This window comes from Danio rerio, chromosome 14, assembly GCF_052040795.2.
Source record: "Danio rerio strain M-AB ecotype USA chromosome 14, GRCz13ab, whole genome shotgun sequence".
Lineage (NCBI taxonomy): Eukaryota > Metazoa > Chordata > Actinopteri > Cypriniformes > Danionidae > Danio > Danio rerio.
In genome coordinates this window covers 12,365,408-12,382,772 of record NC_141034.1, presented here as the reverse complement: position 1 = coordinate 12,382,772, position 17,365 = coordinate 12,365,408, and the positions used below count along the sequence as shown (strand labels likewise).

Sequence of the window (17,365 nt, the reverse complement as noted above, 5' to 3'; positions counted from 1 at the left end):
TGACGTGTTCAATATGTATTTCCTGCACTGTATACACTGTATATGCACTATTAATTCTTTTACATTTTTATTTTTGCTTAAAATATTGTAATGCACACAACATTATGGGTTAACATATCAGAGTTCAAATGAGAACAAATTGTTGGCGTGCATTTCACTGGCATGACCAAGACAGCAAGTCTTTGAGAAGTATCAAGAGCCACGATATCAAGGGTAATGTCAGCATACCACTAAGAAGGATGAACTACATCCATCAGGAGTAACTCTAAAAACACTAGAAAACTGAAAGAGATATCTAGGTGCTAACCTGGATTTTTTTACAAAAAACCTAAAAGCAAAAAATCTTGAGCTGTGGACAATGTGAAACATGTATTGTTCTCTGATGAGTCCACCTTCACTGTTTTTCCCACATCCAGGAGAGTCATGCGTAGAAGCCCAAAAATGCATACCACTCAAACTGTTGCATGCCCTGAGTGAAGCATGGGGTGGATCAGTGATGGTTTGGGCTGTAATATTATGGCATTGCCTAGGCCAAATGGGCACATCATTGTCAAAGACTATCGAACCATTTTGGAGGACCATGTGCATCCAATGGTTCAAGAATTGTATCCTGAAGGCAGTACCATGTATCAGGATGATATTGCACTAATGCACACAGCAAGACTGATGACAAAGTGGTTTGATAAGCATGAAAGTGAACTTGGCCTGGCCTGCACAGTTATCCAATCTAAATAGTTTTGAATCATTTTGGGTTGCTTTGGGGAACGAGTCAGGAAATACTTTCCTCTATCAGCATCACATAGTGACCTGGTCACCATTCTGCAAGAAGAATGGCTCAAAATCGCTCTGGCTACTGCACAGGACTTGTCTGTTATTCCCAAGACAAACTGATGCTGTATTGGACACAAAAAGAGGCCTTACACTATACTAATACAAATAAACACACACACACACACACACACACACACACACACACACACACACACACACACACACACACACACACACACACACACACAGGTGGAGTCAGAATTATTAGCCCTCCTGAATTATTAGCCTTCTGTATATTTTCCCCAAGAAGATCAACAAATTTCTGAACATCATAGTTTTAATAACTTATTTCTTATAAAGGTTGCATGGTGGCTCAGTGGTTAGCATTGTCACCTCACAGCAAGAAGGTCTGTGTAGAGTTTGCATGTTCTCCCCGTGTCAGCTTAAGTGCACTTTAAAGACTTAACTAGGTTAATTAGGCAAGTTATTGTACAACAGTGTTTTGTTCTGTAGACAATCAGGAAAAAATATTGCTTAAGGCTACCTAAACATTTTAAACCTAAAATTTATATATACACAATAGTCAACATTTGGACTGGATCAAAAAAACTGTCCCACAGTCGCTTTTTTTTTATCGACTTCAAATGTTGACTACTATATATATATATATATATATATATATATATATATATATATACAACAGTTCTGTCTGGTTCTCAAATCTGATATCTGATTAGCTGATAGCTGTGCGATATTCTTCAATAGCCCCTTTCACACAGTGATACCGGTAAATATCTGGAAAATTTCCGGAACGACTTTACCGGTATATTCAAAAAAGCGCTGTTCACACAGGCGAGGACGTTACGGAAATTTTCCGGAAAAGAGCATTCACACATCCATTCCAAAATACCGGTAAATTCTGACATCATTCACCACAAATGAGCTTTAAACGGCTGCGCTTGTATTTGTAAACATTTGACTAAATTACAAACTCTGTGGATGATCAATATTGTGAACAACTTTCGCAGGATCACTTTCGCATGTCGAGATGTTCATAATATGTGGCACACACACACGCAAAGCTTGAAGGTAAACAAACAACGGCTTATCATAAGCATCTTATCGATGATTATTTACACAGTTGGCATTAAGAAGAACATATAAATGTGATCTGACTAACTTCTAGCAGCTAAATGTGTCTGGAAAAATATTCAAAGGCTTTTATTCTCACAAACCGCGCGGACGTAAATGCGTCTGACTGTTGTGATTGGCTAAAGCAGACGTCTCACGTCAGCACGTTCTAGACGTGCATGCGCTTATTACGGGAATCTTCCTTCTGCGTTCACACAGCGCAGCATTCCGGCAAATTACCGGTAATCTTACAACTTCTCTTTCCGGAAAATAGCCAGAACGAATTTACCGGTATTTTAAAAATGGACCTGTTCACACATACAAGCTTTCCGGAAAATTGCCGGCAATTTTCCGGAAAGGTCTGTATGTGTGAAAGGGGCTAATATCAGAACTCCTACAGCCTCTTTACCCTTTGTGTATTACTCTGCCCACATACAACCAGCAAAAAGAAGACAATACACATCTAAAGTTTAAAAGATGCACACTCAACTGTTTAACTGTCAGCTTATGATTTGAATCCTGAAGAAAGAAGTCCCTCATACAAAAGGTTTTTTGAGACTTTTTTTGAGACAAATGTTTGATTTAGGGTGCTTTCGCACCTACACTTTTGTTTTGGAACGTATCTCGTTTGCCCAGTTAGCGCGGTTCGATTGGCATATGTGAACAGGGCAATCGCACTCTGTTCCGCGCCAAAGTAATCGCTCCGGGATCGCTTGAATGAGGTGGTCTCGGCTCGATTGAAACGAATCCTGGAGCGGTTCGATTGCAGTGAGAAAGCGATCCGATCCGAGCGCGGTTATATTACAGTGTTTTATGGATATGTAATAGGCTTACGGCTACATGAAGAGAGAATTATGAGTAGGGCGGGAAGTTTCGCGAGTCTCCGGATGCCCGCAAACGAGTGATGATCTCCCGGTAATCTCGCGTTTCTCTCCCAGTCCTCAAATAGGCATCGTCGCGCACCCTTCTCACCCCTCCCCACCGTGTCTCTCCTCAGACACGTCACGCGCACGCACCCTGTCAATCACCACCAAACCACCTCTCCTGACAGCTTAGCGGGACGCTGCAAAATAAACCCTGACACTCTGACCAATGTAAGGAGAGTTTACACGCACGTGACTTGTTTTAGCTCTTTTGGTCCGATTAGAAACTTTGCAGTGTGAAAGCGAACCGCTCCAAGAGCAAAGAGCAACAATGTAACAATTTTAATCTCTGTTTCGGAACAACTGAATCGATTCACAGGTGTGAAAGCACCCTTAGTCTTTATATACACAATTATTCCATCAAACTGTTGTATAAACGCAATATCACACTCGTAGCAGTGCGATATGGCTGTACGGCCTCGTGCCAACGCACGCCTCCCACCAGTGCCGATATACAGTCATTTCGCACTGCTACTCGTGTGATATTGCTCATATATATATATATATATATATATATATATATATATATATATATAGTATAATACTTCAAGAGTGTTCGCAGAATCTTTTTCCAAAAAAGAAATAAAAAATAGACCTACAGAGAACTTTTTCATTTAATCCCAAATTTTAACTAAGTGGGATCATTGGGGAAAAACTGAACTAAACTAAAATAAACTAAACTTTCTCAGTCCACTCTAGAATTTATCCTGAGTTTGTTATTAGTCTACAAGCAAGAATGTTATCATCACTGCTATCATGAGTTTATATAAAGATTGGCTTGCACTACCTGAGATATGTCATTAATGGCTCCGCCCTGTTTGTTTGAGCGTCCTTCTGGGTATAATATGTTTTCAGTGATAATAGGGCAGTAAACGTTTTCTCTCTAAATTGGTTGAACACTTGTGTAGTGTTCAATTTACTTTCATTTTGTTATGTTTGTGGCTGTTTTTGCCCTATTGACTTCTTTTATAATAACATTTATTCACTGCAAAGGCATGACAACATATAATCATGCATTCTTGATTGTTGGTGGTTTTCCCTGTTGGGAAAAGGTAAAATGTGTAATTTAGCACGAGTGTATTGTTAAATTTTTGATAATTCACAAAGCATTTTCCTAAAATATGTGTTAAAAAAAAACTGTGACTAAAGATAATTTCATTTGCTGAAACACAGAAAAAGTTGGGGCCAAATTAAGATTCAAAAACACCCCAGAGTGGATAAAAACATCCACAAGAAGGGTCTTAAATCTGTGTTTTGTAGACTGAATTGCAGCTATTGTGGTGGCACACAGGTGGATATTACTCCCAAGATTATTTCTGTGTCTACGTAGCTCCAGTGCTGGTATTGTGAGGAATTAAATGAACTCCTGTGAATTTTTTTAGGAGTGTTCGTTTTCTCAATAATTGAGACCAAGTCTGCATTGCTGGTTATTGGTCACTGTTCTGCTGCGTCATTACCGCTGTCTGTTCCGGCTTCTCCCTATTTCTACATTGCTGCTGTCTCCAACTACGCTGATGTTTGCTGTCTGAAGTGCTGTGTGCTTTGCTTGTGATTTTTCTTTAGTTTGTTTTTATATTTTCTTTTGACCATTTGGTCAAAATTTCGGTGGTTTTGTAGAGATTGTCACTATTCATCCTGGAACCAATGCTCTGAAGTACCATTAAGACAAAAATGTATACAAATGGAAGGTTGATTGATGCCGTTTTTTTTTTTCTTTATTCTTATTATTTGATTGTATTTTGGACATTTGAGCAGTTTGGACTCGCGCCTGCCCCCACCAGCCCTCCACCAAGCCAAAATTATAATGCATGTGCAAACATCAATCACATGCTGCGTTTAAAGTGCGTATAATAATTACATTGAAACAAATATATAGCTTACCTGATTCTGTGTGAATCAGAAGGCTGAGACTGTTTCTGTGAGGACAACATGCTAATCCGTAGTTGAATTCCTGACACGACTAACCGTAAATTATCTTCCACTGTCAATAAGCATGAGCCATAGCCTACATACTTTTGATGTACTTACATACAGAAAATGCTGCTTCGCAAAGCCAAGTTCGCAAAGACCTGACAGTGTGGTTAAGTCAAACATTGAGCATGCCGCCAATACTCTGATTTTTATACAAGACAATACTCTGATTAAGAGTCTATCATGTATTCAGCGCAATAGCGTAGTAGTTAGTGCACTGACATACAGTATGGTGCAGTTGCACTTCAGGGCATCCTGAGTTCGAATCTTGGCTTAAGGACATTTCCCGACCCTACCCCCTCTCTCTCTCTCTTTCCCATTTCGTTTCCTATCTAAACTACTGTCCTATCCTCTCAATAAAGGCCAAAAAAAAAGTCTATCATGTAAACAGCGATTTTTGTATATTTTAATAGAAGTCATAATTGAACTAAACCGAAATGGAATTAAGATGTGCTTATATTAGTGGCATTATTAAAGTAGGACTTTTCGCTGCATTTTTCGACAAGGTCCACACACATGGCTGTCAGTAAAGGACTACAGACACACACTGCGAAATGCAAAGTTTTTTCTTTCTATTCGGCCTGTGTTGTTTTCCATTAAAACAACACTCTTCCACCAGTCTTTACTCTATTCTCATGTCCAATACCTTAGTTTGTCATGGGACATGAATGAAAGGTTCATAAGTGAAAGTGAAAATGCAGATTTATTCACCGTTATTCATTTTAAAAAAGACACTAGTCCATTTCATTTGTATATATTTTACTGGAACGTATTAACTCGCATAAAAATCAGCATCATAATTTAATTGTGCATGCCTCAAATTCTTGCGCCCCCTTTAATAGGTGTTGGCGCCCCCTTGGTGGGGCAGCCCCACAGGTTTAAAACCCCTGGTTTATAAATAAAGTTCATTAATGCTGCCCTATTATAAAACCAATTTCTGTCATTGAATTAACTTTCATGTTTGTGTGTGCGCACACACTTTACTGCAGACTACAGGGCCCCTGAGTAAGGAGGCTAGCTGTTACCCTGGTGGTTGATATAGTCGGTCTTTGTGTTTCAATCATTGGCAGCTGGCCTACACCACTCCAGGTAGCCCTATCAGATGCAAAGAGCTTAGTGCACTTTTTATAGCCAGTGCTTTTAAATATTTTGTCACCTTAAGTGTGTGGGATGAGTTAGATGATTCTTCTTCTTATTACTATTATTATAATGGCAACGCGGTGGTGCAGTAGATAGTGCTGTTGCCTCACAGCAAGAAAGTCGCTGGTTCGAGCCTCGGCTGTTCTCCAGCCGTTCGCGTGGTTTACCTCTGGTTGCACCAGTTTGCCCCACAGTCCAAAGACATGCACTACAGCTGAATTGGGTAAGCTAAATTGTCCGTAGGGTATAAGTGTGAATGAGTGTGTATGGATGTTTCTCAGTGATGGGTTGCAGCTGGAAGGGCATCCACTGCATAAAACATATGCTGGATAAGTTGTCGGTTCATTCCGCTGTGGCGACCCCAGATTAATAAAGGGACTAAGCCAAAAAGAAAATGAATTAATTAATCTATTATTATTATTATTTGTCAATTGCATACACATATTTGGTATTATTATTATATTATATTAATATTATATTATAATACTGTGCCTTTTTTCACGTCAACTTGTAAAAAAACTAAATTAAATTAAAACTAGGGATGAAAAACATATGCCTACAACATGTTAAAGATTTTTGACCAAAAACATAAGCCTGTCAACTTAATTATAATTAATAAACATAGACAGGGAGTGCTTTCTCTTTCTGTGTTTTCTGTCAAAAAGACTGTCAGAAAAAAGCAGCTGATTCTCCATGAATATTTGCTTCACAGACACAAGAAACATGCCTGCATAAAGCCTGAAATGTGCAATTTGAAATTTAAATGTTGAAAACCAATGTTGTCTGGTTTAGTAATACTTATGGAAAATATGTAATGCAGATTTCTCTGTCTGAGCTCACTAGCCTGCTAATTAGTTCCCGCCTTCGGCATTCAAACACAAATTATGAGGACAGCCACTTTGTGAGTACTTTTAAGCTGGTTAATGAGGTTTGTTGTGTAATCTTGGGACATTTGGACTGAACAGTAGTACAACATTCTACCTGATCAACATGACATTCCTCGAAAAAAAGGCTTGCAACAGTCATGTCATGCATGTTATGCAGTACAATCCATAAACTTTGCCCATTAAAAAGGCTAGGTCTTTATAATGTAAAATCAAGATTATTTTTATTTACTGATTGCGAGTAACATATCATTATACATTGTTACAATTTCATTATTCACAGTATGTCTGATAATATTTTTTCTTCTGGAGAAAGTCTTATTTGCTTTATTTCGGCTAGAATAAAATAATTTGAAAAAAAAACATTTTAAGGTCAAAATTATTAGCCCCTTTAAGTTATATTTTTTTCAATATAATGGTTCTACAGAACAAACCATCGTTATACAATAACTTGCCTAATTACCCTAACTTGCCTAGCTAACCCAATCAACCTAGTTAAGCCTTTAAATATCACTATAAGATGTATTGAAGTGTCTTGAAAAATATTGAGTAAAATATTTTGTACTGTCATCATAGCAAAGATAAAATAAATCAGTTATTAGAGATGAGTTATTAAAACTATTTTAAAAATGTATTTCCGTTAAACAGAAGTTGGGGAAAAATAAATAAATAAACAGACGGGCTAATAATTCAACAAACTAATAATTCTAACTTCAACTGTATATTATTCTCTTTAAATTCACTTTTGTTATCTAACTGATGACAACAGTTCATTCAACACCCAAAGTAATTCAGAGAAAGATATAATTGAGACCTCTTTCAAAAATGTAACACTGTTTTAAACTGAATAATGTGTTGTTGAAAGGTGACTGTTTTAAAAAACTTGATGTACACACTTGAACCAGGATACACCTTTCCCAGAAAAAAAGAGTTAATGCTTAGCTAAAAAGATTGCCACACCAGCTTGACATTTGTCTGCCGTTAGGAAAAACCTCTGGCTATATTTTCGTTATTGTGATAGTTTCTTTATTTTTATTTCATATTGACTATTCAGTGTTATATAATTGAACTATTTGATTTACATTTTGAACGCATTCCTTGTACTTGTACTCCAAATGTACTTGCACAAACAAATTAGCTTATTTATTTAGCATGTGAAATGCAAATCCTTCATTTTTAATGTTCTGTACATAATGGCTTTAGCATGCTGAGGAATATTTTACAAATATTTTATTTTCAACTTGAAAAAGAATATAAAAGAAAGCCCTACCTAAAACATGATTAGACTATCAGTCGACTATCCACAAGATTTGAAAATTTAGATTTAACTATGTAAATCATCACAGTTATGTGACACCCCTTATAAATAAATAAATATTAAACACTTTCAACATTTCTCACAGTTTTCTTCACAATTTATTCAATATGAAAAGAACTGTTACATAATTACCTGCTGTCAAAATAATTTTAGTTTGAGGCTTCAAGTTCATGCATATTTAAAAAAAAAAAACTCACAAATGACATAACAGCAAGTAACTTTGAATTAGGACTGCTCGGAATGCAAGGATTAACTCAGTACACTGTAATAAAAAAAAAAAGATTTTATAACATTCCCTAGTACCCACTTGATGGCTGCTTAGAGTTTGCCTGCATTTGATTAATCATATTTCATATCATGAGATCACTGAACACAATTTCTTGACACTGAAGTTGGTGTCAGCCCCTGTCAGGGGATCAAGCTTTACTAAGTGTTTAATACAGTAATTAATTGTTAAGGACTTCCACTTATTTTCTCATTCAACCATTCATATTGACATTGGATTACTTGAATGTTGACTAACTAGTCATGACAAGTTGTGGTGTGTTATTCATTATAGTAATCATCGTCCAGAGCAATGTTAAATAATATACTGCTCATGTGGCAATAACGAGATTTGTCGTTCCAAATAAACACCAGTGTATTTTAGTGTCAGTATTGCAATTTCTTGCCATGTTCATCTTCTTGCAATGGATCTGCATCTGTTATAATACTGTGGTATGACCGTACTCAATAGATGTAGATCTATTATAATTTTTATAAATTGTCAATAATCTCATTGGTGACAAATTCACAGAACTTTTGTATTTAATAAGCTAATAAATTGTCAACTCATATCAGTATTTTGTGTCTAACAATTTAGTTACATTTTGTAATATGTTAAATTCATTTTGTGATAACTATACTGTAAACTAATCCTGGTTGCTTTAATTTTTTAAAGCTGAATCAAATTAGCCCACAAATTCAGTGATCTCATGATATGAGATATGAATAATGAAATACAGGCAAACTCAAAGCAGCCATCAGGTGGATGCTAGTGAATGTTGTAAAATATGAGCCACTGAATAATTAACTCAACCCCCTGGTCATTCATTCAAGCCCCTGGTCTAGTGAATAATTATTTATTTTGTCATCCTACAATGGAGTCTGACAGCCCCACCTCATCCAATCTTTTTGTATTTGTCAGTGGGAGCACATAGCATATTTTATGCAAAAACAAATAAATAAAAATTGCTAAACTATGCAAAATAGGATTGCTGAATATATGGATGGATTACTCAATATTTGAATTTATTCAAAAACACTAAATTTGTCAGAAGTAAAACTGCTTTGGCTTTGTTTTTTGTTTTGTTTTTTTGTTAAATAAAAAAATACAGTCTACATTTTTTTAAAAATACTAGTGTTTTATCTATGTTATTATTTAACATCTGGTGTATAAATCGTCAACCTTAGAATTATGAGGTTTTATCTGACATTTTTGTCAAAATTGAGTTATTCACATATTCCTATTAAATGGCAACTTATTTACATTGTTTTTTTTTATAAGCTGTTTAAATTTTATGAATTTTTATTCAAAAAACAAAAAAGGTTCTACTTTTAGCTTGACAGTATAAGGTTCTTTCTGTGGGCCAAACAGCATTTCGAATGCATGCACAAGGACCAATCAGGATCAGCTTTCGTCATTCAACCCTACTACTATGTTGTTAAAAAAATTTTATTCTATGTGAAATATTTGTGCCTATATAGTCATTAAAACATTTTTCAGTGTTTATTAAACTTTGTTAAACATTTACTTTGCACGTTGTCTGTTTCCTTTTAAAGTCATTAAATCTGATATAAAGCCTTGAATGGCAAATAATTAATTAAATTAATTTATTACAACAATATTAAAATATATTAAGTATATAAAATTAACATCTGTTCTGGAAAAAAATTCAACACAGCCTTATATGCCTTAAACAAGAAATAAAAATGAATCCTAAAACAATAAATAAATGTCATAAAAGCAATAAATAAATAAATAAATAAATACTTTCTTAAACATCAACATATTGTTACGACAACAATTTGTTTTTATTATTAAATTAATAAGCAGACTGATTGTATTTCTTGAAAAGTAATGCTTCAATTAATGATCTGATAATAATAAGTAGAAAATGAGCTTTAAGAAGCTTCTATCTGCATTTATCGTGTTTTTCTTTTAATTAGCAATTAGCAAATTTAAGATAATTTTTTGATTATTTACATTTAGAGTACATTTAGGGTATCTGCCATGTTAACGTATGAAAAAGAACTGTTACACATATTTTTTGCTTACATATTGAAGCTCAATATCTCAAAATCATTTAGAAGGCATAGAACCTTTTAATTCCAAGACAAAGAAATGCCACTGTCACACTCGTGATCATGCTATGTATGCACCTTGCCTATATCAAATGTCACTAGTATTAAAAATATAATATAAAAATTAGGTAACACTTTATTTTGATGGTCCATTTAAGTTTTAGTATACTGTCTGCTTAATATCTGTTGATACTGCTGCAAAACAGACATTTACTGACAATAAGAAACTTTGCAAGTACATGTCAACTTACAATAACCCCAACCTAATAGTCTACTTATAATCTACTTAGAATCAGTTGGCATGTAGATTCAATGTAACTTAAATTCAACAAACGGACCATCAAAATAAAGTGTGAAAAAAAATAACATTGTTACATAAAATATCATATAACATTGTTTTAATTTTTTAATTAAATTATAAAATACTTAAAGCTCTTTAAAAGCTTTTTTTACATAATATAACGGATTATAGTTTGCCACACCGCTTGATCATGGTCTTCATTTCACACTGTAAGGTATGTTATCCTAATGTTAGACTGAACAATGAAGAAGCACCAGACAGGAACACGCAAGAAAACTCACCCTATGTTGGATGCCACACATCCATCTCAAGCCTCAATAATAAAACCAGTAAAACAAAATGTTTTGACATTCCCCCTTTGTGTTCAAAGCTCATCCGATTAGTTGCTCCTAATGACAAAAAATTAACAGATGGTATGGCAATAAAATACATTATTATTATTATTATTTTTAATGATAATAATAACAATAATAATGCCTTAATTTATATTTTATTTTTTCATTTAGGGAGTGATTCACAAACATTTACTGAAAACAGTACAATAGTGGGTTAATGTTAATGTTAGCCAGGAACTGCCTGTCAACTTGACACTTATGTAGAGATGCATTTTGCAATAATCACTGACAGATGGTATATATTAAAGTTATTTATTAAATATATCAAACTGCTTCCACTGAAAGAACAGCAGACAGAGCAAATCAGTCACTGAATATAAAGGACATGATGGTGCAATTTTGGATTACCAGTCAAATTACACATTTATTAGTTAAAGTCTAAAAAGACAAATCACTTGATTATGACGCCTATCAATTCTAAATGTGCAGAAATAAGGAGTTCTAAAACACATCATTAATGCATGTCAGAGATCAACATTTCCCTTAAAGTAAAATACTGCAACTCTTTCCATTTCAAACTGAGATTTCATGACTCGTCTTTAAAGTTTAAGCATTTTTATTATTTATACTCATGCACAAAAAGCAAATGTAAACACAGCTGATTAGTCAACAGAACCCTGCTGTTTAGCTAGTCGGGATGCAATGTGTAAATCTTTCACCAGAGCTGAACCTGCATAGGAGAGACCCTTAAACCCTCACCACAAGGGCTTTTACAAAATCCCAGCTATTTGCCAATTAAGCATTTCCTCAGTCATCAGCCACTGTAACTCAGCATTCCAGTTCTGTGAATGTATGGCAAGCTCAAGTACAAGGTGATGTCCACTTGTCAGAGCTAAACGATGATATTGTTGACATTGTTTGGTTGGAATTCTTTGAGAAGGTCTGTGAGTTTTGATTATGGTTATGCAAGAGGAAGACTATAGCTCACAATGCTGTCGATTTGAAAATAAATTAGATATTTTTGCTTAGGGCATAGAACGTTTTTTTTTGTGTGTGTGTGTGTGTGTGTGTGTGTGTGTGTGTGTCTGCTTTGCCACATGCACTGAATTTTAATGAGGATCTTTCTCAGCATCCCCTGTGCATGAGTTTCAAATACATGAATCTCTGTTGTATTATCAAACTTCACTCAAACACTGCCACACAAACATGTCAATGTAACAACACTATTCCTCATCAGGAACAAAAAAGCGATGCAAAGCCTGCACTCCTCTATAAAGGATATTGTTGATCCTTTTAGAGGTTAGGTCTGTTGAATTAGGTAGTTGAATAAAATTTGAACCTTACCTGTGTTTGAAGTAGCTTTTTCATGCAGCGGCCAGTTTTAGCCCAACCAGTCATTCCCTCCTATTTGAGCCGCTTGAGAGCTTGCTGGCAGTTGCACAAGTGGAGGTTCACAGTGAGCTCTTTCCCATTCACCCAGGTCATTGCAGCTGGCCCCGGTGTCTTCTCGAACAGACAGGGGGATGGGCGGCTGCTCAGACCTCTCACATCTCTGACAGATCCCTGCAGTGTGCGTTCACTCTCAGTAACCGCTGGATGGAACTTTTCCCTGTATTCTCCACCTCACTGGGTTTGCATACATTTCCTTTCCTTTTGTGAGATCCGACGAGTGTGACTGAGATGCGGGGAGGAATAGAACATGAATGCAGGAGAGGAGGAGAGAAAGGGAGGGAGAGAGAGAGAGAGCAAGAGGGAGGGTGCAGGAGAGAGATGCTTCATTTATTGGCATAAATCAGGAGGGGAGAGGAGGGTCTGTGGAGACAGCACAGTACATGTCAGTCACATCCACATTAGAACAAACGTGTGTGCTCGTTCTAACACACATAGACATACGCTATTATGGTATGGGTATAAACGTTGCTTTGATAACATGCTGGCTTTCCCTATCTTTCCTTGTGTCGCGGCACTGCTTGTACTAGGAGAAGGCATATACGTGCCAAGACTGGATAATCAATCTCATACGCGGGCAGGCATGCAGGAAATGCACTGAGGCAAAAAGGTTGTATCTCCCCAGGAGTAAATTTACAATTAAGTCTTCCATGGGGAATGTGGCATGTGATATGTATCCTGCAGTCTTGTCTTTGAAAACCTCTTGGGAAAGAAAAGAAGGAACACTGGATTGTTAATGAAATAACCCAACAAAGTAGCATTGCTAAATACTCAAACCAGCACTACTAATGTAGTGTTGTACAGATACTCTGAGTGAGGTCATCTGATGTTTTCGCTATTTGGCTTCAGCCTTGAAACCAACATCACAAAGTATTTGCAGTCCACTTTAATTCTCTAATGTGACACTTGTATGAATGACATGTATCGAATGCAGTGGCAATTGATTTTATCTGTAGGGAATATACTAGTTTGTTCATATGGAGTTTTAGGTCCTTATTCTCCAGACATTCCACCCACTTTATTTTCTTTGATCAGGGTGTGATAGCTGAAAGTCAACAATTACTATTCAACATTGCAACTGGATTGCAACTTAAATCTAAAAAAGAAAGTCATTTCATGGAACAGCATAATAACATACATCAAATGTATGCTGTACAATTGTGACGATGATGATGATGAAGCCTTTATTTGTCACATACACTTTTTTATATGCAGCAAAATTGCTGCTGCTCCCTCTCGACCATTCACAAACATCACACATTTCAGGGGAAGACAGGTCAGACAAGAGGTAGCTTTAAGAAAAAGGAAATAAGATTTTTGGGAAGAGAGAGGCGAAAAAAACCCCTCTCAGACTGTCCTTGAATTAGGGCAGTGTGAGATCAGAGGGAAAAAAGCCAGCAACCAACCACATAAACACAGACATACACATAACATTGCAATGGGAGATGGAAACAGGGGATGTGGATATAGTCCGATGAAGGCAGCAGCCATCTGGTGGTGCCACTAGAGAGCGCTGGTCACAGACCCGCCTACCCACACTGGTGGGTGAAAGCACATAGAGGCGTGGGATGTGGAGCTTGGTAGTGATTGTTTATCTGTAGCTTTGTACATATGTGTGTGTAAAGACCTGGTTTATACTTCTGCGTCAAGTTATCGGCATGACCCACGGCGCATGCAACGCACATAGCTGTGTAATCATACTACGGTGCGCTTTTCTGTTGCTCAGCAATAAAACTTCCGAAATGCTAGTTAGCAGTGAGGTGTTAATGTTCCTCTGTGTCGAGTTTCTTCGCTGGTGTTTAGTTTTTTCTGAATGCTTTCTTAATGTACAAGTGGTTCAAACTTGCTCATTTTGAGGCAGGAACCGGCGGGCGTGCAACAACTTTAACCATGAGAAAAACACAAAACGTTCGAGGTTACAGAAGTAACCCTTCGTTCTCCGAGGAGGGGAACGGAAGTGCTATTAAGTGGATTTGATCTTTGTGAAAATCCACGAAATGGGAGGATTCGGATCAGAAGCCACTTGTCTGAAATAGTATTGAACGGGCCAATGAAAGCAATGAATTGGCAGCGTAAGCTTGCACAAGTGTGCTTCATAGCCAATTATCCCAGCATATAAGCACACCTGGAGCGAGCAAACGCCATCCTTTTAAGCTGAAGAGACTTTCAAACAGCTAAGGGACAGTCATTATGGCGACGGAGTATAGCACTTCCGTTCCCCTCCTCGGAGAACGAAGGGTTGCTTCTGTTACCTCGAACGTTCCCCTTCGGTTGGGGAACTTCAGTGCTTTTAAGTGGATTTGATCTTTGTGAAAATCCACGAAATGGGAGAACTATGGAAAGCGCCATAATGACTGCACCTTACCAACGCCCCCGATGAGGGGATTGTCAAGCAAGCGTGACGCACCCACATCATGGGAGGCGCGGTCCTCCATCGTGTCCCTGGCCCTAATTTATCCTACTTCAACAGAAGTCTTACGGATTTAGATATATTTTTTGGGAAGTCGTGAGCATCTAGATAATTCTAGGAAAATACGACAGTACGTTGGGAAGCGTGCAATCCCGATAGGGAGGACGCTGCGGAGGCCATCCGTTACCCAAAGGGGGGATAGATGGCAGAATTTACATATGGACTAGCCCTAAAAAGGGGGAGTACGCATAGCAAAGAGTGGTTAGCGGAGAGGGAAGACACGGGTCCGCCCAGGGGGGGGGACTTAACCGTGGCGGAATGAGCATATGGGATCGCCTAGTGGGGATCACGCATAGCAGGCACCTATACCCAAAACGCGGGCTGACCAGCGGGCAGACCTACAACGTAGTGGGCCAGCAAGTGACTCCTCCGCTGAGTCAGTGCTGGGGGCCACAGAGGAATCTGCAGGGCTCACCTGACGGGGAACTTTACTGACAGATAAAAAGGCGCACGTACCTCCGTGTTAGGGAGAATGGTGCAGCAAGCGTGTTTCAACACCCTACCGAATTGTTTCCTCAATCACCAAGGGTTTCCTAATACCCTTGAGGAAACCGGCTCCACTCGCAGATTGTAAAACCTTGCAAATGTGTTGGGTGTCACCCAGCCCGCAGCTCTACAGATGTCTGTTAGAGAGGCGCCGCGTGCGCGCGCTCGAGAGGATGCGAAGCTCCGAGTGGAGTGCGCACGCACTCTCGGGGGACGCGGCTCACCTAGGCTCTGATAGTGAAGAAGGCCTCCACAAACTAGTGGGAACTTATTTCGGTACGGCACTTCCCAGCTGCCGACCGCCATAACAGACGAAGAGCTGCTCAGATGATCTAAACTCTGAGTGCGGTCCGGATTATACGCAAAACGCGAACTGGACAATAAAGCAGGGCTGGGTCTGCCTCCTCCGAGGGCAGTGCTTGCAGGCTCACTACCTAGTATTAAAACGGAGTGGTAGGAACCTTGGGCACATATCGCGGGCGGGGTCTCAGGACGTGAGAGTAAGCCAGCCCAATTACAGGCACGAGTCACTGACCGAAAAATGCCTCCGGGTCCCCGACCCTCTAATCGATATCAACGCGACCAGCAGAGCTGTCTTCAGGGACAGAAAGATACTGAGTCGAGGATCGAAAGGATCTGACGCGGCTTGTGTAGCGAGGGCGAGATCCTAAGAGGGCATGAGAGGGGGCGGGGTGGATTAATTCGCTTAGCGCCCCTGAGGAACCGGATGATGAGGTTATGCGTTCCCACGGTGCTGCCAGCCACCGCGTCATGAGAGCGGAGATGGCAGCCACGTAACCTTGAGTGTGGAGGGCGACAGCCTGCTCTCCAGCTTCTCTCGGCGTGAAGAAAGCACAACGCTGATCTGGCAAATTACGGGGGTCTTCTCTGCGAGAGACACACCATTCAGTGAATAGACTCCACTTCAGGGCATAGGCGCGCTCGGGGAGGGGGCTCTAGCCCGAGTGACGGTATTAGCCACCGCAATCGGAGGTTACCTAAGTCTTCCTCGCGCTCCAAAGATCGGCGAGGGTGCCAGATGGTGCCCTGTCCCTGAGAGAGTAGGTGCTCTCTCGAAGGGACTGCCAGGGGAGGGCTATCGCGAGGGAGAGCTCTGACATCCAGGTCCGGTTGAGCCAGAGGGGCGCAACCAGCAACCTGTTCCTCGTCCTCCCTGACCTTGCACAGTAACTGCATGAGCAGGCTCACTGGGGGAAACGCGTATTTGCGCATGCCCCGAGGCCAGCTGTAAGCCAGTGCATCCGTGCCGAGAGCACTCAGTCAGGGAAAGAACAACTGGCAATGAGCGATCTCGGGGGAAGCAACAGATCGATCTGAGCTTCCCCGAATCGCGCCCATATCAGCTGAACAGACTCGGGGTGGAGTCTCCATTCTCCAGGACGTAAGGCTGCCGTGAGAGCGCATCAGCTGCACGGTTGAGCTTGCCTGAATATGAATGGCGTGCAGTGATTTCAGCCGCGGATGACTCCAGAGGAGCAGACGGCGGGCGAGCTGAGACATGCGGCGAGAGCGCATACCCCCCATACGGCTGATATACGCCACCGCCGCCGTACTGTCCGTCCTGACCAGCACGTATTGCCGCTCCAGCACCGGAAAAAAACGGTGGAGAGCGAGGAACACTGCCAACAGCTCCAGGCGATATGCCAATGCAACTGGGTACCTTCCACAGGTCCGCAGCCGCATGCCCACAACGCACAGCCCCCCAGCCCGTGTTGGAAGTGTCTGTTGAAACAACAACAAGACTGGACGCCTGTCCTAGAGACACCCAGGCCTGTAGGAACGAGGGGTCGTTCCAAGGGCTGAGGGCGCGGCGACATAGCGC

The 17,365-nt window shown here is 39.6% G+C and overlaps 1 protein-coding gene across 16 annotated transcripts in view; it reads right to left on the bottom strand.

The window, feature by feature from the left end:
- frmpd3 (FERM and PDZ domain containing 3) overlaps positions 1 to 12,790 on the bottom strand; it is a 195,518-nt gene extending 182,728 nt beyond the window's left edge. For all 16 annotated transcript variants that reach the window (XM_087281000.1, XM_087281006.1, XM_087281013.1 and 13 more), the window contains exon 1: positions 12,462 to 12,790. The gene's annotated coding sequence lies outside the window, so the exon portion shown is untranslated. The remainder of the gene's footprint in view (positions 1 to 12,461) is intronic.
- Between the last annotated feature and the right edge of the window lie 4,575 nt (positions 12,791 to 17,365).